This window comes from Bombus affinis, chromosome 18, assembly GCF_024516045.1.
Source record: "Bombus affinis isolate iyBomAffi1 chromosome 18, iyBomAffi1.2, whole genome shotgun sequence".
Taxonomy (NCBI): Eukaryota; Metazoa; Arthropoda; class Insecta; order Hymenoptera; family Apidae; genus Bombus; species Bombus affinis.
Genome location: NC_066361.1, coordinates 2,017,484 through 2,040,118, shown reverse-complemented (window position 1 = coordinate 2,040,118; position 22,635 = coordinate 2,017,484). Strand labels below are relative to the sequence as shown.

Genomic DNA, 22,635 nt, shown 5'->3' with positions numbered 1-22,635 from the left:
CAGTTATGGGCTGGTACTCTGTCTCGGATCATTATTATTTATTGTTGAAGTGGTCACCACTTCTAGGAAGACTACATATCTGGTTATTTTAGTTTTCTCAAGCGCTGAAGCCGTCGACAGCATACAGACAAAAGAATAGCAGGAAGGCAGACCATAAACGGTAGACAGGCGACGCTGGCTTCGGGGTTTTCAGTTATAAGGGAACACTGCTAGCGTGCGGATCTGGACCAGCTCAAATTGTATTCCTGTATTTCACTATTAAATCAAATATACATTTTGTACCTTACACTTTATCCACGCGTTTTTCTCTCCTTACACACCGAATAACCTCAACATTACACAATTTTATGGTGCATGGAAAAAGACGAACGGGGGGTAACTTCGGTTTTAAGTTCTCGACGAAGAACATCAACGAAGAACGTTTCCTAATAAAGCTGGATGAGAAGACAAATTTTACGAATTATGACGGCTCGACACACGGAGATCGATTCCAGGAAGGATTGGAACGCACGTGTGCTGAGGAATTAAAGAGTATCTTACCTTCGCATAAATAAATTGCGAAAAGCATAAATTTTTGATGGAACGATAAGTTGCTCTGAAATCGAATTCATGATGACGGCAAGCAGAACGGACACGTGCACGTCGCTCCGTAGGCATAACCGAAATATCTGGGTAAATTAAAGAACTCGGGCGGAAAAGTGCACAAAAGTGAAGTTTCTAGTGCTCCGGAATGAGTGGGAATACAAGAAATAGGGGTGCTCGCTGGTATAAAAGCGAGAGAAACGATTGAAAGTGCTGTGTGTGAAAAGTGAGGTTAGGGGCAGAGCGGAGGCCATCTTGGGTCGCGAGACCGAAGCGCCACCGTGCGGGCTACCTGGGTAACCAAGGAGTGGTGGAGAGCGCCCCCGTGGAGGGCCAGTTTAAACTCCCCGCGTCGAACAGTGATAGGGACACTGCGAGTTTTAGTATCCGGTCATCAGTCATACGACTGGCGACTTTACGACGACATCGGAAAGTTATTTAGGACACGAATCGCATACACGCGGAAGGATACAGTGTGATTATACGACGACCGGCTAAGTCGAAGGACATCCATTTCAAACACACATATATATATACATATATATATATATATATATATATATATATATATATGTATATATATATATATATATGTATATATATATATATATATGTATATATATATATATATATGTATATATATATATATATGTATATGTATATATATATGTATATATATATGTATATATATATATATGTATATATATATATATGTATATGTATATATATATATGTATATATATATACATATACATATATATATATATACATATATATATATCACGTTGAAATATATATATATCAGGTTATATATATACATATATATATATCAGGCTGAAACTCAGGTTGGGCTCCTCGGACATCGAAACGGTCGATCGCATCAGGTATCCCGGAGTCGTCATGGACTCCAGTCGGAGGTTCGGTGCGCATATCGAGATGGTGTGTAACAGAGCCGACAAGTTAATAGGAGCCCTTAGGGGAATTCTACCCAACATCAACGGGCCGCCCAGCTTGGCTCGTAGGCTCTACTACAATGTGTGGGAGTCCATCGTAACTCACGGAGCACCGGTGTGGGCTAGAGCAGCGAATACCGATAAGAACAGGAAAAAGCTGAAACGAGCACAACGAACGGCCCTGTGCATAACAACGACGGCATACCGCACCGTCTCCCACGCGGCACTTTGCGTGTTGACCGGGAATCTCCCGATTTATATAAAGATAAAGGTGCTCGGAGAGACCTACGAGAGGAACAAGATCCATGGGTCCAGGATTGGCACGGATGACGGCTGCAAGTTGAAGGAGGAACTGGAGGCGATTCCCAAGAAGGCCCAAGAGGACTGGCAGAAGGAGTGGAACAACTACAAAAAAGAAAATATCACAAAGAAGCTAATACCGAGTGCGCTGCTATTTACCAAAAAGAAGATGGACATCGATCACCACACCATGCAGCTGCTAACCGGGCATGGGAGCTTCGGTGTCTATAGGAAAAGGATTGGCAGGGACAGCGACAGCAACTGTCTCGACTGTGGAGACCCGAACGACGACGCAGAGCACGCCCTCTTCGCGTGCCCGAAGTGGACGGACAGAAGGATCGAGCTGGAGAACGCTCTGGGCGGGAAGATAGACGTGGGCAATCTGATCGCCACGGTGACCGCCAAGGACGAGAGCTGGAATAAATTCAGGCAATTCTGCAAGACCGTCATGTGTCACAGGAGGGTGACAGCGAGGGCCTGGGAAGAGGCAAGGAGGAGAACGAACGAAACAACAACTACGCGGAGCAATGAGGGCAAGAACATGAAACAACGAAAAACCGCAGAAGGAGACCAGCCCAGTATTCTGAACTGGCTGAGAGGACGACATGAGCAGTAACTGCCCGAAGAAGTAAATACTACGGGGCACGAAAGGACAACCCTGATGACTGCCGACAGGTTTTACCGGGGTTGTCTGCCCCCCAAGCGGAGGAAGAAGGAGGAGGGGTTTTTAGTGGGTATGACAACGACATCCGACCGACTCCCACATAACCCAGTGATGCGGGTCACTGGGCATGCGTAATAGCATTTTCCCCTCCCCACGCAAAAAAAAAAGTTGCTCTGAAATTAAGGAGGAGAGCACAGAGGGCAGTGGCAGCAGAACGCTGGAGAGAACGCTGGCTTTGTAAGCGAATTTAAGGTGGCGAGAAAGAAACTGAGAAAAGCAATCGTGCACAGGAAAGAAGAGAAGTGGAAGGAGTTCTGCGTGACTTTGGAACAAGACCCTTGGGAGAGGCCTTATCGAGTAGTAAGAGCGAAAATGACACGTAGCGGACCTCCGGAGAGCCTTAGCAGCGGCAGAGTCGCGAGAATTCTGGACGACCTCTTCGTCACTGGGCGAGGAAAACAACTGGAGGAAGGACATGGTGCTCGCATCCCATGGACGCAGAACAAGTATCCATATGACCTGCGGGCAATGGAAGAAGATCCGTGGATCGCAATGAAGTGGTGTGATCCGAAAAAGGCCGCGAGTGTGGAAGGGGTCCCTGGGCAGGTTGTTAAGATCATCGTTGAACAGTGCCTGGGCGGCTTTAACAGTATACACAGGAGTGGAAGGATTCCAGCGGTGTGGAACGTGGCGAGGGTGGTTCCTTTATCTAAACCGGCAAGGGATCCGTTGTTGTCATCTCCCTATAGACCCATAAGTATACTTCCGGCATTGAGCAAGGTCTGGGAGCATACGTGTAAGATTCATATTGAGAGATGCCTAGGGAGGGATCCCTTCCACAGAGAACAATATGGATTCAAAAGAGGAAGGCCCACCATCGATGCATTGAGGAGAGTTTGTGGGATCGCAGAGCGATGCAAAAAAAGAGGTGGTCAACGTTCTGGTCACTCTGGATATCAAGAACGTCTTCAACAGGGCAAGGTGGAGAAGGATATTGGAGGAGGCAAAGAAAAGACGTTTACCAGGTCAGTTGCTGAATATTTTAGGCTGTAGCGGCACATAAGTTGCAGGACAATTCAAACCATGTTGTTGTTTTGCTTCGAAGTATCAAGACCGTTAGATTACAAGTAATGTAAGAACAAATAAACTCCGGATAAAGCAATGTCGAATTTGCATTTTCCGACTCTCCCCCGAGCAGTATAAATAAACAGACGCGATCGCGGACGACTTAGTATCGAGAGAGTATCAAGTGAATATCAACAGAGATCAACAGAATGTCGACAGCGCATAACGAGTATCTCCGCGACGAATTATAACGAGTATTTATTCCGAACTATTTATTGTATTTACGACTCAGTGTACGTTCAATAATTTATTTCAAATATACTCGACGGATTGTGACATCAATTTTTCATCCTTATTATTTAATTATATTTGTACACAACCCAATCTTCACTTTGGTGACCTGACGTGAATTAGCGAATATGGAGACATCAAAGAACGATGTAAAGGCTACGGGAAGCATCGCGATTACGATGCCTCCGCTGCAATTATCCTACATTACAGTATGGTTTGCCCTGTTGGAAACTCAGCTAGACGCGGCGACACGAGATTTCCGCGATCGCTGTGCAAGTGGAAATCATGAAACGCGAACAGCCGTCCGTAAACGCGGCAAACGCCAACGACTTAAAGACATTCGGGACACAAAGCTAAAGCATGCACTGCCGTGAGCCGAAATTCCTGCTCTGCGAGGCGCTTGGAGCACCATATGTACACAGGATGGAGAGAACGGTCTGCGCCAACAATTCGCGGATCCACGGCCGCAGGTGGCAACGGAAAATGCGTGTCGCCGTAGGGAACTCCCGACCCTAAACCCGCGAGCAAGGAAACTGGCACGGAGGAAACCGCAGCCTTCCGCCCACCTACAGGATGACCGAGGTGCTCACGGAACACGGCGTGTTCGGCGAGTACCTGAGAAAAATCGGACGGGAGATGACGGACATCTGTCACCACTGCGGGGAGGACAGGGACACGGTGCGGCACGCGCTGGAGCTTTGTGCGACGTGGAAGCTGTACCGCTACACACTGCGGCACATTATAGGTGAAGGACTGACCTCCTCGGCGATTGTAGAGGCTATGCTGAGCAGGCCACAGGAATACGAGGCTGTCCGCCTCTTCTGCGAGCGAGTTATGCTCGCAAAGGAACGAGCTGAAACGGAGAGAAAGAAAAACTCCCACCCTTGTAGAATAACGCGATGGAGGGCGATGGTGGTCAGGCGGCCTAGAGCCGCTCCATCGTCGTGCCAACGAACCACGACTAGAAGGGGGGATAGCCACCAAATTCAACAGTCAGTGAATCATTAGGTGTGGCTCGAATAAAAGGACACGGGAAGCACTCCTGTCAAACGCGTAGGGTGGGCATCGTGGAGTTTTAAACGGTAAGAGTCCGACACTACTCGTCTGTTGTTGTAAACAACGAGTGTCCATGAGGATTTCTCTAGGTAAAAAAAAAAAGGTTGCAAAGTGCCGCATTTTCTAAATCCCATGGGTCGAAAAGCGCAAAATTCTTCCTGACGAAGTAGTAGAAAAGAATATACAGGTGCTGACAATTATCTTAAATGACTAAGAAGAACCACGAAACACTCTTATGAATGGAAAGTATCGTAATGGCGCGACAATTTTTCTTGACGGGAACTGCGTAATTCATTTTGTTACTGATTCAACTTTTAACGAAAATTATATGTAATATTCTAATGAGAAAGATATAAATTATAAGCAATGCTATTTACCGCGTATATCGGTACTGCATGTAGGTGGTACATTCATTATCTAAAGACGACTGCTTGCATTAAGATTAGAAGTCTTTTTATCAATCGAGAAAAATCTTCCTAATCCGACTTCTGATGCAGAAATTGAAAAATCCAAAAACGAAGAGCAAATCAATTAACAAAGTAGTTCCACCAGATTTGACACATAGAGACGCTGGTTGTAGTACTATATGTTCGCTATTAGTTTAAACACGTCATAATGTTTCATCCTATATTGCCGCGATGATTATAAAAAATGAAATCATTGCAGTTCGATATTCCCGAAATCACGAAAATAAAATATATTTTGTCAAAAATAAGGATCCGAATATTTTCGGACAGTAGTACGTATTACAATTTTCGTATCAAATAATAATTAACTTAATATTTTTATCATTTATCCCCCACTTTTTTCTTTCGTGAATATTCTATTTCCAACACCAATACTGATTATTTAATCCTTCACACAGAATCTGAAGCATTATTTCAATTTTTGTTTAGTGTATGACAACAGTGAAAAATATTGCTTTGTGATATGAGAGTACAAGGTCGAAAGTGGGAGATCGTAATGTGTAAAACGTCGAACACGTAAGATAGGATGATACGCCGGACCAAGGTACTTCACGGTTGTGTAAGATTTCCTGCTAGATGCAAACCTCAGCAGTATCGGGAGACATCGTGTGTCGGCAAACATGAAACCAATTTTCTATAGATGGCTCGCTGCTTTGCCCCGGTAATAATGAAAAACTATTTAAAAATAGAGACAGTACTTTAGTTACAAGTATTGTTATTAAAATACTAGTTCGAAGTTGAAACTAAAATTGCAACTATAATCGTATTAAGTGTATGATACGTATAATACATGTAATATAAAAAAAGGAGGGGGGGTATATGCCTGGTCCATTATATATTTAAGTTCGAGTTTATCGGGATAGTATAAGTTGTAAATTTAAGGTATAAACTAAGAATCGTAAGAGTGCTGGGAAAGAGAGAAAGAGCCAAGTATTAGAATAAGACGTACGAAGATATTGTAATTAATTTTTGTATTGGGTATTGCTTGCTAAAATAAAACTAAACATAACTTTAAATAAAACATCCTTTCTTATCCTTGCTCTAGACTATTTAAATACTATATACCTGTTAGCGCTCCTTTGTACAATGGTAGATAGCCCGTGGCTATTTACTTTACCGATAATTTATGACTGGGCCGAGGACTCAGTAAGCCGCAGATTCGGATTTGCCGAACTATAAGATGTCAATGACACGATTATTTAGAAGATGCGTGAAACAGTTTGAAGAAAAATAAATTGATGGAGAGATAGATTGATGCCAGGCGAGTCGACGTTATCGAATAATGTTGTTTAGTAGTAACAAGTATGAGTTAGGACGATAAGTTGTAATCAAGAAATTATATAATAAGAAACGAGTAGTTACCTAGTAAGATTAAAATTAAAGTGATCAATACGTTCAGTAACGATGTGAATGTTCAGTGTAACGACGAGCTGATATGAACGATGCAACCCGAGCGGAACGAGTAGAAGAACTTATTGCGATAATTAACCAATAACACTGGAATCGCCGAAAACTGTGAGTACGTGTTGATGCATGTGATTAATTGAATTTACATGACGCGAATTTGGTTTTCGGCAGTCACCATCTTGTCGGCGGCGTACCGGTAGAACCACGAACTAGAAACATACAAGAGTCGCGACTCGTAGTGGAGAATTTAACTACCAGCGAGTAAAAGAGTTAAAAAGGAGTGCCGTTATGGATTGGTACTCTACCTCTGATCATTGTCAATTATTTCACATATTTTTAATGAATAAGAAAAAACAGGCGGGGTAGTTTTAATTTTAAACATTCGACCAAAAATGTTGACGAGGGTAAATTCCGGAACAGATTGGACAGCAATTTTAATTTTATGGACAATGACGACGCGATTGTCACAGGTGAAATCCGACTAAGCAAAGCGATAAGATAGCTAAATTCCAAACTCCGTAACATGAGTGACCATCGGAATGATATCCGGTCACTCTATCCGTTCTCCGAAACATATGATTGAAGCCTTTTCCCATTCCCACGAATAAAAGAATTTAAATACTCCCCCTAAAATCACCCAAGTCAGTCTTGGACAGTCACGCCTAGAGCTCAGAATTGTATTATAAACGAGAAAGAAATAAAGTTTCTTTTTTTCTTTAAATTTTTTTATTTTACGTGACACGATACACAACGATTAATTTCAGAAACGACTGCAATGTAGGTGTGCCGAAGAATTGAAGAGGATTCTACCGCCGCGGGGGAGAGAAAATTTATATTATTGGTGGAACGAATTGGTTGTCCGAGCTGAGAAGGGCAACTCTGAGATTAAGGAGAAGAGCTCAGCGGGCAGTGGCAGCTGGTAGAAACAATGCTGACCTGGTAAAAGAATTTAAGGAGGCAAGAAAGAGGATCAAAAAAGCTATCGAGCGAATGGAATAACATCCCCGGAGGAGGCCGTATCGTGTGGTAAGAGCGAAAATGGCACGTCTTAGCAGGGACAGGGTAGCTAGGATTCTTGACGACCTTTTCGTCACCAAACTAGTGAAGCAGTCGGAAAAAGGCCATAACTCTCGCATCCTGCGGACGCAAGGAGAGGAGCCATATGATCTGCGCGTAACGGAAGAAGATCTGCGGATCGCAATGTAGAGGTATGATCCGAAAATGGCCGCGGGTGTGGAAGGGGTTCCTGGACAGATTGTCAAGATCGTCGCGGAACAACGGTTTGGGCGACTCCTGGACCTGTTCAACTGCATATATAGGGTTGGGGGGATCCCGGCGGTGTGGGAGCTGGTGAGGGTGGTTCTTTTGCCAGAACCGGCAAGGGACCCGCTGTTGTCATCTTCATATAGGCCGATTAGCATACTACGAGCCATGAGTAAGGTCTGGAAAGATACTTGCAAGATCCATATAGAAAGGTGCCTAGAGAGGGACCCCTTCCACAGGGAACGATATGGATTCAGAAGACGCAGGAGCACGATTGACGCGCTGGGCAGAGTCTGTGGGATTGCGGATCTATGTCGGAAGAGAGGACTGGTCTGCGTTTTGGTCGCCTTGGACATAAAGAATGCCTTCAGCACGTTGAGTTGGAAAAGAATTCTAGTGAAGGCTAAAGATGGGCGTTTGCCAGATCAGCTGCTGAGAGTACTAGACGAATATCTGTCGAATAGGAGAATAGTTGCTTACTGCCGAGATGGAGAAGTAAGAAGGAACGTATATGCGGGGGTGCCTCAGGGGTCAATTCTAGGCCCTCTGTTGTGGAACTTGGTCTACGAAGGGCTCCTATGGGCATTGGACCCGATAAAGGACGTGGACGCGTTCGGGTTTGCGGATGACGTGGCTCCGATCATTACGATGCGGGAGTCACAGGAGATCGGGGACAAGGTCGGTGCACTGGTCAAGGTGGTCATCGACTGGTGCAAGGATACGGGTCTTCGACTGGCACGGGAGAAGACGGAAGTCATCCTGCTGATCGGGAAGCGCGTTCCAAAAGTTTTTATTCTTGACGTAGGTGGTGTGGAGATTGTTAACAAAGAGGTTGTCAAATACCTAGGGGTGCTATCGGACAACGTCAGAAGATACTCCTCGCGCTTGGAGCAAGCGTGCGATAAGTCGAAGAGGTTCGTAGGTGTCATCAGGAGCCTTCTGCCTAATGTAAACGGACCCACAGACTCTGTAAGAAGGTTGTACTACGGAGTTTGGGAATTGGTGGTATTGTATGCTGCACCGATATGGGCATCTGCCTTAGGGTAGGATAAGGTAGGAAGACAAGATGATCTTGATCAGTGCTCAGAGGACAGCGCTGGTACGGACGTCGACGGCGTACAGGATAGTGTCGCACGGGGCACAGTGTGTAGTAACGGGCAGTGTGCCCATACATATTAAGGCGAAGCTCCGGTGGGAGGAGTACGTGACGATGAGAAGATACGGAGAGGAAAGTGCCGAGTCGCACATATCCCAGGGTATGCGTAATGCATTTGCGTAATTTAAAAAATTCTTTAAAATATGTAAATTATTTGTGTTTTCATGAATTTACATTTTATATTGTAGCGGCTCATGAATCATAGGACAAGGCGGATTAAGATTATCCCATGTTTGTTGTTGTGCCTCGGAAAACGGTTACAGCAATGACGCTCAACTTACCTCGATTAGTAAAAACGAAGTCACCGTTACAGGCAACCGTCGACTGTAGACAAATTCAAATTATCCGACTCCCCCCGACCAGTATAGATATACGGACGAGATCGCAGGCGGAATATATACCGAATATCTACGAGTTATTATCCGATTCATTATTCGAATTATTAGTTACCGAATTTTCCGCGAGCGATCATACACTAGCTTTGCAAATACATTTGTACGAGCGTCTCTCGACGATATTTATATTTATTCTTATTTATTCTAAATATATATGTAAAATCTCTAGAGTTCATGTAGGATAGGGATTCTTTTTGTTTTACGGGTAGCACGACAGGCTGTGTTTAACGGAGAGGCCGATCTTCCTTTGTTGCACGGACGACCAGTTGAAGAAGCACGTGTTCCCCGGACGGACGGACAGAGAGTTACATTAGAGAGACAGACAAGGTTATAGAATAGTTGTTTAAGATTATAAAGACTGAAGATTTAAGATTTAAAGACTGAAGAAGAAAGATCGGTAGCTCAGGACGTTGAAAATCGATTCTCGATTTTCAGGTAAACATTGCACCAAAGACTTATAATTTCCCGTTTAGATAATCATCGTTATTGATTGTTATAGACGCATATTAATTGTTGTTCGTTTTTGTATTTTATCAAATCATTTCATAATAAAAAACTCGATTTTCAGACTTCCGAATCGATCCCTGAATTATCCCATTATTGAACCTTATATATATAACGGGTTGCAGGCAGCAGCAATTTCTCGCATTATAAATTATTGATCCTCTACCGAACCACTACATTCTCCACTACAACTTTTTTTCTATATTTATACTCGCATTGAAGTATGGTGGCATCGAGATATAAATAAATATTTATCGAAATAAAAACTTCGGTGTATACAAATACTTGAAAACTGAAAAGGGGAAATTTCATATACCTTCCATATTTTCTTTTGTATATTTTTACTATAATACGATTAAATAAAATCTCGAAATTTTTAAATATAAATATATCCCCAACAAAAAAAACAAAAAATATCTATCTATTAAACGAATAAAAACCCTTTTCACTTAAGGAAATATAACATCACTTCAAATTAAACATCCCCATCTTACCGATCGATCTTACCAATCAAACAAGCATTATATCCGTTTCCTACTACAGAGATCAACAATTCTATGCAATTCCCCTAATGATTTCGCTCGTAGATTTCGAGCACGTCGATTCGGAGAGGACAATAAACTTTCGAGTACCACTTACGTCTAAGAAGTTTCGGTAACTTGCGCTTAATTAATTATATTACGCATACGATCCTACGTAGGATATCACGTCAAGCATTATAAACGCGCAACAAGCTACTAGCAGCGTAACATCACCAAGTATCCCATGGATTGACATTAGAGTTAATGCTGCCACTTGCTACAGCTTTCTCAAGGATCAACGAATCGGCTGTTAATTATCGCAGCAATGTAAACGTTTGCCTCCATTTAATTATGGATCTCGAGAAATTACGCTGATCGATGGCTTAAACGTATAAACGAACGTGTATGTCAGGCGTTTACCAGTTATAATAACATTTCATAAATGGCCCAACGAAGTCTCGTATTACTTTCACTATTCTCTTACAATCTCTATTTTGCAATAGTTTGACGATGATTTGAATTACACGGATCTCAAAAAATCAAACGGTCAAACTTGGTCGTCCAAGGTAACACGAGACCAGCCCCAGTGCCGCATAAGATAGCGTAATGCCCGAAGTACGTCGATCGGAATCAGGTGCAGCCAATTTGGCCGCCATCCAAAACCCTTGGCATATAAATCCAGTTTGGAGGCATCAATGCTGATGGTACCGACCGGATATCAAGCGGAATAGCATGCTCCCAACGGTCAGGGCCGATCAGCCGTGCTACACAGACTTGTTTTTCGTGCGTTAAGTTTAACCCGTTACGTCCATCCTTTTCATCGGCAAAAAAAGAACTACTGTTATTACTACTATTACTACAAATACTAAAAGCGAGCATAGCGACAAAGTATATTTATGTCATACAGGTATATTCGTGTAGATATTGCCATTTCCAAATATTCATACGGAATATTAACATGCATATTTATAAATAACACGAATATATTCTCAAGTGTGTATGTTTAACATAATTATTAAAAAATTAATTATCATAATCGCGCTGTGCAAGAAGACCTATCCTAAACTAAAAAATTTGAAAAAAGAACGTTACTACTCACAGGTATAAAAGATACCCGCGTTCATTATGCTCGCAAAAAATTCTACGTAATACAACCAGTCACCCGTGCCGATTCGGACCTTTCGTCCTACGACATGATTGAGTGGCCGGAGGAACAGAAATGCATGCGACTCACCGTTCGAAGCAGAGAAACAGGGGACGTTACCGTGGATGCTGCGCTATCCCAGCGAATATCATCCGAGAGACTAACATCAGACAGGAACCGTTGAAAGGCCAATAGCAGAAATGGAGTATCACAATAGTAGAAATGGAGTAACACTAATCTGTTACAAAACAAAACACGATGAGTAATCGCTGTTTATTTGGAAAGTTGGAGATTATGAAAAATGGAAATTTATTACGTTCGTAACTTTAGTAATAATAAGGATTGAAATTTTAATAAGCATCCATAAATGTAAAAACTGAAACTCTAATATAAAAGTTTAAAATCTAGAAATCAAGAATCTAATGATTTTTTAAATATATTAGTCTGCGGAGGATTGGTCGTGAATAGTATTGTGTAATAGTAGTAGTAATAATATTGTAATATTTAAAATAAATAAATATACGTATACAGAGTCGTTGATACAATATAAAACTCGTTATTGTTCGCCGCGTAGATACTCGGAGATACTCATTAATGCTCGATATAAACCGTTCGATTCTTCGTAGATATTCGACTTATACTTCCGTGCTCGCGATCGCGTCCGTTTATTTATATTAGTTGGGGGAGAGCCGGAAAATTTAAATTCGTCTTTGTTCGACGGTTGCACGTAGCGGCGACATTGTTTTGCCCGGAGTTTATTTGTTTTTACATTGCTTCTAATCTAACGGTCTTGATACTCCGAGACAAAACAACAACACGATTCGAAATGTCCTCTGACTCATGTGCCGCTACAAGTCATTTGTTCCATAATTCGGTATTAAAATTTTAACACTTATCTTATTTTAATGAAAGAATAACCTCAGAAAATGCTATCCTCCCAAATTTTCAATCAAATCGTATTTCTTAATCAATAGTGATCAAGGAAAAATATACAGAATAGACATAACAGAAGTATGGTATGTAAAAATACTTACACATTTGGCTTGTGAGCCACTGTTAGAACACTCCTAAAGAAGATGAAGAAGTTGAAGCAGTGATATGTCTATAACGAAACATAAGACATTAATATCGGTAATACATAATAAGAAACTTGAAACTTTAGCAACAATAAATACTAAACTCTAATAAATATGTAAATTGGAACTCTAATATAAAAGTTGGAGAACAAAACATTCAGTGATTTTTGATCCGTATCAGACAGTTTTATTCTACTTTAATGTTAAAATTTATTTCGATTAAGGACATTGACAGTTTTCTAAATTATCAATCATGTTTATTGTATAATTAACAATAGTTCAAACAAAATTTAATAAATAGAACAAATTGAAATATAATATGTAAAACTACTTACATTCTTGAACTCCTGCAGGAGCTTTGTCCTCTTGAGAGATGCACTGACTCTAATACCGAAAACGAATATTCAAAAGAACGTAAGACAAGATCACATTACCGCGACCGCTAAAATTATATTCGGCGAACAAGAACTCTAATGTCGCGAACAAAATTGTTTGATAAAATTTTATTAGTTTCACGTGTGATTATTTAATTGGATTAAATTACTGCAGTAATAAAAAACCGACGCCGCCGATACGTTACAATACGTTACAAACCTGACGCAACGTGAACCATGTTATCGGTACGAAATGAGACGACTAAATGACTCCTTGTACCTTAGTTTCGTCGAGCAACTTCCCAAGTGGTGGGGGAAGGGGGGACACATAAGCCGATGGCACAAGCAGCTACGCAGTTAACGATTCTACGTAGTTACAGATTAACGATCTAGACAAAGAAATGTATACATCAACAAAAACATTCACCTTCTACGAAGCACTTCCTTTCGAATTACGCAGCAGGAATCGTTCACTACATCGATATTCACAAACAGCGTACAATAATTCGTAGCCCTGCCGGCAACATCACACATACATTTGCCTAACTTATTACCTTACTTTATTGCCTTAATTTCGTTAAACAAAGCAAGATTTAAACAACAGCATGGAGAAAATGAAAAATTACTTAAAATTGCTGGTCGGCAATGACCCAATTTGCAAATGAACGGTTAAGTACTTTTTAAGTGCGTATTGGCTTTTAATACTAATATAAAAATAATAAAAGGGAAACGCTGATTTTAAATGATTTTTATTCTTAGAAATATCTTGAATACGGAGAATTAAGAAATGTATAGTGAAGGACGTAAAGAATGAAACTTAATTATGGCGGAGGAATCAATGAGGGAAAGTTATTTTACTATACGAATAAATATTCAAAATGTCGCGCAACGACTACTAAACTATTTAACACTAACATTACCAGACCTAGCCAAATGACTGGTTTAAAGATCTAATTTAAAATTGTACATTTATTGTTATTTCGTTTGTTCATATAGCTTTATGTAAATTCTTACATTCTCCGATTAATTGATTTCTCAACTTTTAAAACCAGTTATTTGACCAGGCCTGGTGAGATTAGTGTCAAAAGCCAGCTTGAAATTTTCTTCAATTTCTGATCTTCGGCTGATTTTCAGTATTTTGCCTGGACTTTTCACCATCTATTAGATTTGAGAAACGAAATGCAATGTAAGACCTGCCAACATTCAGGCTATGTTGCTTCTAACTGCAACATGTCGTGTAAAAGTTTTGGACATCCCGTTCACACCGAGATTGCTCTCGACGCTTATTGTTAGTGTTAAAAAGGCGATGGCAAAAGAGAATTTGCAATAATAACGAAGAGCGAAACAAATAAATACGATTCGTTCGTGAAACAAGTGACTCACAAATTACTTGCAGTTAAATTCCACCGAATAATAAACTGGATAATTGTCCTAGACCTTGTATTCCCTTATTTCATCGCGTTATATCTGATGGCTAAATACGAGCCACAACCTTAACCCTGTCCTTGGAGGAACGGCTAAATACTACAATACCTATGACGTGAAATCAGTGCTTCAAAGATCACCCAGAGTTGAAAGTCTACACTTATAGGGGAAATCTTCACGCTTATACCGCAGCAACATACCTCAAAAGTGAACCGGCTCCTCTCGCTTCACTAAATAATAGGGCGACGATCCCCTAGACGAGTCCAGCAACTCGGCGTTAAAAACAGAGCATCGCTCGTAGCATTCAAGATTTCCAAACATATTTTACCGACACGTATAGCCAATAGGAAGCTACATCTGTATATCCATTATTAAACTATATCTTGTACCTTGACAATGTTTCCAATCAACCAAAAATTTAAGAGAAAACAGCGCTTGCCCTTTTTATAAGTGAAATATCATAATGGAACTTTCGGGCAACCGACTATATCAGGCCAACTGACTCAGAGTTCAAAGTAAATTCCCGTACTTCCAAGTTTTTTCCTAAAACGCGACTTGGCAAGTAGATAGCTGCCGCTGTAAGGCATTATTTAAAATAGATTTAAACCGCGAGAAAATTTCGGAAATCCCCAAGAAACATCTCCAAAGTAACAGCTCAACAACGGTGGAACTTACTTAGAGCAGCCTCTATTTCCGTCAACAAACAAGTGGTTCGTAATGTGGCGACCTCTACTCGAGGTTGCGAGTGGACCTTGAGCACTGCACCTGGAGACATACCGACCCGTACAATAACATGCCGTCTCGAGAATCAAACTTGGCAAACCGTCACTTTGTCGGGAACTTTCGCTTAGTAAATTCCTCCTATTCCAGCTTATTCCACGCTATTAATCCTTGTCATTGGAATGGATCCACCCTCCGAATCTTAAACTAAAACGGGCGATAGGCGAATTACAAATTGTGAAAAAAACAATGCTCTTAACAATGCAGCTTATCATATGGCTCTCGATACACCGTAGTACGAGCTGAGCTCCATAGGTGTCACCCAGTGCTGGAATACCTAACTGTCGTGACTAGCAATAGTCCCCAGATGGCACGACACGTTCCGTATGCTCATCTAAGGCGACATATCCTAATTTGTAATACATACAGGTAGCACCACCAATTCGTATATCGGCACCAGGCTAATGATGATTCTATAACTATGCCCTGAGTGACGAAGCCCCCACATTAAGATGGCTACCGCCTGACATACCCGTGCGCATCTCTTCACATCGATATCGTTGGCTTTCGCGATAAGAAGACGTGACGTTCCAAGTGAGTGCTACCTTCCTCGTACGAAATCCAAAACCTCAACGCACCACCGAGATTCCGACGCCCTTTAAACATCGTTCGACCGTGTAGAAACCAAGCGAGGCTAATACTGTTGCACATTTTTTAACCATCGTATGCATCAGCAATTTGTCCCATTTAATACGCCAACATCATCACCCACCATTCTGGTTTTAAAGCCAAAATCATTTACCTTAGTGATGTCCAAGGTTACCGTAAATTACATAACGTTAGTCAGTTTAGTGATCAAAGTGACGTTGAACAACTAGCATGGGCATAAATAAAAACTCTCAGTTTTGTAAGTTATAGCCCATACCAGCACCGGCATATCGTACATTATTTAAAAGGTTTTATCCTATTTTGGCAACATCAGATACAAAAAGTTTAACGGTGAATCTTACTGCGAGCTGACTATATCAACGCAGAAAACAATGTCATAATGGAGGAAGTCATCAATATGGCACCATCCCAATATGGCACCAACTGCCTGATATCGTAAACGACATTCTCGTCCTGCGCAAGTGCAGCGATCTCAAAATCGAGCTCCGAAGAGCAGCCCTTGTTCACAACATGGCGCCGAGTGCCAGTCCCGGTAAATGTCGAAACTGCTCGTGCCAATCAAGTGCATTACAAGAGTTGTCATAAAGTGGTAGAATCCTACTACTATTACAAACTTACATATTCGTCAACAGCCCAAACGTCAGCATTAGTCGTTACCTCCACTCAAACCGGTACGTACCATAGGCTGTTGTGCAATCATTAGTTAAAATCATCCAATATTATTTATTTAATTAGTTGATTTCAATTTAATTTAATTTAATTTACTTTAAGGACAGGCCCTGCAGTCCTATTAATAAATATCTGTCTGGTATTACCACCATGGCAAGGTGAGCCGATATTTATATATACTATTATACTCGTAATAAAACTTTTCAAATCAAACTACTGTATTATTAGATTAACTGTTTTAACTATAAACAAACCGATACTGTTACTATTTAGCTTGATGTTACTGCATTCTTCTACAGGTTTCTTCAAACATCAAATTTATTTAATATTAGGGACTGCAAACCTAGCCCTGTCAGTGATAACGAAATTGATTTACAATTAACTAATTTTTATTTACAATTCGCAAATCCTCCTACTGTTTTTCCAATGTTAACTATTACCACTCCTTTATACCTAGTCAACGACTACCACTTTATTTAGACATTTCACCTTCTAACTCAGTTTAATCATTAAATTGCTCTAAATTTTTTTACGGCGTAGCGAGCCCTATCGATACCAATCATTCAACCACTTTGACAGATCAGAACTGCTAACCAAAAACGAGAACACTACATTATTTAATTCCCAATTCTAGACCTACATATGCATTATATATAACGGTTATTATTACATAACCCAACCAAAACAACGCTAATATTTTTATTAAATTGAATTTTACCAAAAACCATATATGTTAAATATTTATTATATATTTTCCGGCTTGACATCGGATGCTATATGCCATTGTTGGTCAATCATAAATATTTCCGTTATTGTTTTTAGTACTAGATAAACCAATTATGACCGATTAGTCATTTATTATAATTCGGCATATCCTGTTTTTTATTTGTTAGTTTACCTCCTTTGTTATAAGCTAAATTTATTTCGAGTAACCTGAACCTTGATTTAATTATTATTAAATTCCTGTTTATTCGTATTATGCAGCGATATGAACTATCTACCATATACCACGGTTAACTTAATTCTTTTTATTACTTTTTAGGACGAATTCGCAGATGTTTATTTACACCTAGCTCTATGGTTTATCATAATATTGGTCAGCTAATCTCTTAGAGTAAGTACCAAATTTATTTATTGATTTCTACATAGATTAGTTTACTATGATCCCATAATTTTACCATACTTTACTATACCTTATCTACAGCTTTTTTACGCCTATCAATTTATTATCTTTATTAAATATACTGTATTTATTTTATTTTTATTTTTATCTAGGCCAGGACCACCAATCGCGTTCAACGCTATCGTCCTCGCATTCTACATGACTGTTTATTCGACCATTCGCGGAGAGACGCGAGCGCGAGAAAACACGTCAACGGGAGTCGTAAATTCCCGTTACGATTAGATACTCGATGCCACGAAATAATCGATCCCCTGATTGCAGTTACGATAATAGGGGTGGTTCAAATTGAGCTTACATTGAATTAACAGGTAAAAATTAATGTTTATTCCAACAACTTTATAAAGAAGATAATTACACTGGTACGTATGTATAAGTTAAATAAGTGATTGATTTAAGAGTAGAAACTCTTAATGATATGTAATGGAACGGTAATGATATGTTGACTCTTCTAACGATGAAGAATGAGTGAAGTAAAAGTTACGACGTTGTGTCGGAGGAAAGCTAGCGATGGGCGTGTCTAACGCAAGGGACCATCGGATTTGTTAATGACAATTTAGGTTAGGAAAGTGAGGGCAGTAGACATTGTTTCTGATTGGATAAAAAAAGGTTGGTAGACTAGGATGGGTCTTAGCCGCCCTCGACAGAAAGTTGCTTGTGTGAAGTATCATACGTGAGAAAAACTAACTGTCCCGTGTCTGTGAGTGGTAAACAATATGCTTCAGAAACGATTCAGTAAAGAGATGTTTGTTCGGTCTGAAGGACTTTAGCTAGAAAATTCTTGAGATTTATGACAGGTTCTTGAGACTATTGAGGGTACGCCGCAGTGACGATGTGCGGACATCTGCTTGCCATCTTGCACGCGGTACGTGGTTTGGTCTACCTAGAGTATCGCTCGACGTAACAATGATCATACCCCACTTAAATCTAAATTAACAATGAACTACGATCACTTAAACTCTCAATTTCGGCACTTAACTATGTGTTCATAAAAGTTCCTCCTAGTGTTCAACACCATGCCTAGGTATTTCACCCTTTCGTGTGTGGCCAGCGGCATCCCTGCAAGAGATACATTAAAAATCTTAGGAACTCTCATCCTCGTCAATGATAAAATTTCAGTCTTCTCTGTTGCTATCTGTAGACCCTAATTCTCACTCTCAAATTAATACGATTGCCAAATCTGGCCAACAGGCCATCGTAAACTAAGTTCCACAATAACGGGCCCACCACTGAGACCTGAGGAACTCCTGCAAAAATTTTCCTCTTGATCAGTCCACTTGGATTGTCCAAAACTACGACTCAATCCTTCAAGTAGTTTGCGAGAACCCTCGTCAATTTGTAAGAGAGGCTACTATGTTTGGCCTCCTTCAAAATGACCTCCCATCGCAAGGTGTTAAAAGCATTCTTAACGTCAATGCACATCATTACGCAAATTAGGCCCTTCTTCCTACCTGTATCTTGCTGACTTGCTGACCTGCAATATGCCATCGACGGTACCTTTCCTCTTGCAGAACCCGAATTGATCCCGATGAAACGGATCCAAATCCAATTCCTTTTCAATGGCCAACTTAATCGTATTCTTCCAGACATTACCAATGGCCGGTAGAATACTGATTAGTTGGTATGACGAGGTAATCCTGGGATCCTTTCCAGGTTTGCTTAGTAAGATTAACCGGACCACCTTCCATTTAGTTGGTAATCTTCCGATCTCATATATAGAGTTGAACATGGCAAGCAAGTACTGCGCTCTATGCATAAAGATCAACTTGATAATGGGCCCCGGGACCCCGCCTATACCGACGGCCTTATTTACGTTCAGCCGACCAACCAACTGTTGTACTCTATTTCCTCTTTAACCGAAACACCCGTGTCCTCTAATGAACAGACATTCGCAATGATGCTTACGGCCTGCTGCCTCCCAGGATTCACGTTCGGCATACTCTTTCTCAGCCTAGCCATGACACTCCTATATGGCAAGCCCCACGGATCACGGTCGAGAGTGGCCGTGAACTCTTACCAGGCCAGGCTCTTACTCCTGAAAATAGCTAGCCTAAGCTCTTTGCTCTCTTCTTGCAACCAGCTGCCATCTGTTCGACACAGATTAGATACTTAAGGGTCTGACGCAGGAGACGCGTGATCTCATCGTTCCATCAATAATTCGGGTTCCTACTCCTCCTAGAGGGAAAAAAGCGATATCTCACAAGTTTTCTCAATGATCTTCTTCAGGGAATCCTGATTTTCCGTCATGCCTGTCCGAGCTCCTAATAACTTAAACTTCCTGTCGTCAAAGTTTTTAACAAACATCTCAGGCACTATGCCCTTCGTTGACGCCCCCTGTCCCCAGGCATAATCAAACCTTTAAATTCATGTAGCACATAACTGTGATCCGAAGAGCTATAATCCCCCAGGACCACAGAACGTTTATGCCTCTTAATGAGGCTACCACTAACTCTCATAATGTCTAGGAAATTCCTTCTAGTACCTCTCCGAAACGTAGAACCCTTACCGACCCTAATAGGAGCAAGGTAGATTTTATCCTGAACCTCCGACAGCATCCTTCTCCTTCTGTGAGTCTTGGAGCCACCCCATGTCTTAGATTTTGCATTAAAGACTCCTGAGATGATAACTTCCTTGCATCTCCTCACGGCTGCCCCAACAGATATGTCGAGTCTCTCCACATATTCGTCAAAAATGTTCAGGCTAATGTTGGGCTAGCAGTAGCCACTCACGCAGTACACTTCCCCTATCTTGACACCGATATAACTCCAGCCAACGTATCTTCGTTGGGGTGGAGGCCATTAAACCTTGTTTCCCAGATGGACGCATCTCCCTTCGCATCGTTATATCAGAAAGGGAGCTGTCGATTAGGTTCTGAGATGATCACAATGTCAACACTCCCAGACAAACTGCTGCATCAGATACTGCGAAAGCTTGCTCCTATTGAGATTGATTTGCAGAATTTTCAGGGTGCCTGTCCTCTGACGATCGCTTTTTTAATCAGTTTCCTATACGTAGGGTACGCTAACGACCCCATAACGTGTCTAGTCCGTGCCTCGAACCCCTTACTACATAACGTTCACCTTGGATCATTACTGCAGTTTTGAAATCATATGATCCATCGTGCCGCATTTGCGACATCGCTCCTTGCCAGCACTGATCGTGCACTTATTAGATATATGCCCAATCCCGTGGCATCTATAGCATCTAATTACCTTAGGAAGGACCCGTATTGTGGCTATAGTGAGGCCAGTTCTTATTTTCATGTGCTCCTCCTTGCCTGTAGTATACGATGCCGGCACCACCGTAATCGCCGTCTGCGTGCCCCACGTTGCCGTCCTTAACAATTTAATCTCGACTTGGTTGGCATCCTTGATCATCAGCTTATTAACGATGTCCTGTTTAAGGACCTCTCTACTTTCTAGCGGGTCGATGTCCCTAATCTCTGCCGATACCCTATTCTGAAGAGGGGAAACAAGGACCTTGTCCCCTGTTATTTCCTTTATCTTGAGGGCAACGCCACCCTCTTTGACTCCCGCTTTCAGTTCCACGAGGATATCCCCGCTCCTCAGGCATCTGACGCTCGTACTCTCGCATAACGCCTCCTTCGCTACCATAAGCTCCTTATACGTCTGGAGCCATTCCTCACCCTCCCGGACTTTCACCAAGAGGGCCTCAGATCTGTTTCGAGTTCTCGGCAACCTTTCCCTCCGGCCTTCGTTAAGCGATAGCCTTCTTTCCTCGTTCTTGCTCCTCTTTCTCTCAGGTCTTCTTTCTCGCCTACTCGTCTGGACGATCCACTCACCTCCAGAGTCGCTGGTTTCTCTGTCCCTAGAGTCATCGTCGCCCCTTCTTCTCTCCTTACATATCCTCGCGTACGAGGTATCCCCTCTCTCCGCCCTTTTCATCCTGCCAACTTTCTTATCCTCTAGCGGCGACACGGTTTTTCTCTTGTTGCTCTGTTCAACAAGCAGCTTGTTTCTCCAGTCACTGTTCCGTTTCCCGATCTCGACCCTCGGAGGGGGAGTTTGCGTAGAGACATCAGCCTCAACGGGCCTTTCATCTGTTTCCTAACTTTGCATCCCTTCTTTTTTATTTCTCCCAGACGCTGTCTGTTTTACTATCGAACGAATCGGCTAATTCTCTGATCTTCGGGTCCTATTTGGAAATTAAGTGAAGTCTGCCCACAATCTGTGTCATATTCCAAAAGGCATCACTAACGATGCCGATCATCTCTTCCCATTCACTGATCCTGACTATCACACAGCCTTCTTTGTTTTGTTCCGCACTCGTTGTACTCTTTTGCTTCTTCAGCGCCGATTTGATCAGTGGTTCCTTCGAACGCCTCGTTCTGCTTGCCGCCGGAGTACTGTAGCAGCTACTACCGGATACGGAAACCTCACCTTCTGATCACCTCTTCGGCGGCTTCACTAGCCGGTTTCCCGGCTAAATCGACCAAGTTTCATCACCGGATCCAGATATTCCTCCTTGACGGTAGTGACAGAGGCAATTTTCAGTTGTGTTATTCCTGCATTACCACTTACTTTCAGGCTGCGAGGCTCCTTTTTCTCCACCACCCGTGGGATATCATTTCTAAATACTAGAAGTTTCTCATTCTTCTTCGCGGGAGGAGTAGTACACGACGCCCCTTTTCCTTATTATTCCCCTGCGCTATTCTTTGCCTCCTCCAACTTCGAACACGCTTGTCTTCGTAACTCTGGTCCCCGGTCATATTTTCCGAAAGAGAGAAGGCGCCA

At 41.7% G+C, this 22,635-nt stretch overlaps 1 long non-coding RNA gene across 1 annotated transcript; it reads right to left on the bottom strand.

Moving 5' to 3' along the window:
• Nucleotides 1–11,498: 11,498 nt before the first annotated feature.
• On the bottom strand, nt 11,499–13,432 carry LOC126926689 (uncharacterized). Its single transcript, XR_007714777.1, has 3 exons — nt 13,180–13,432; nt 12,803–12,870; nt 11,499–12,006 (listed from the first exon to the last, which is right to left on the bottom strand). It is a non-coding gene; the product is annotated as an uncharacterized LOC126926689 (long non-coding RNA).
• Nucleotides 13,433–22,635: the final 9,203 nt, after the last annotated feature.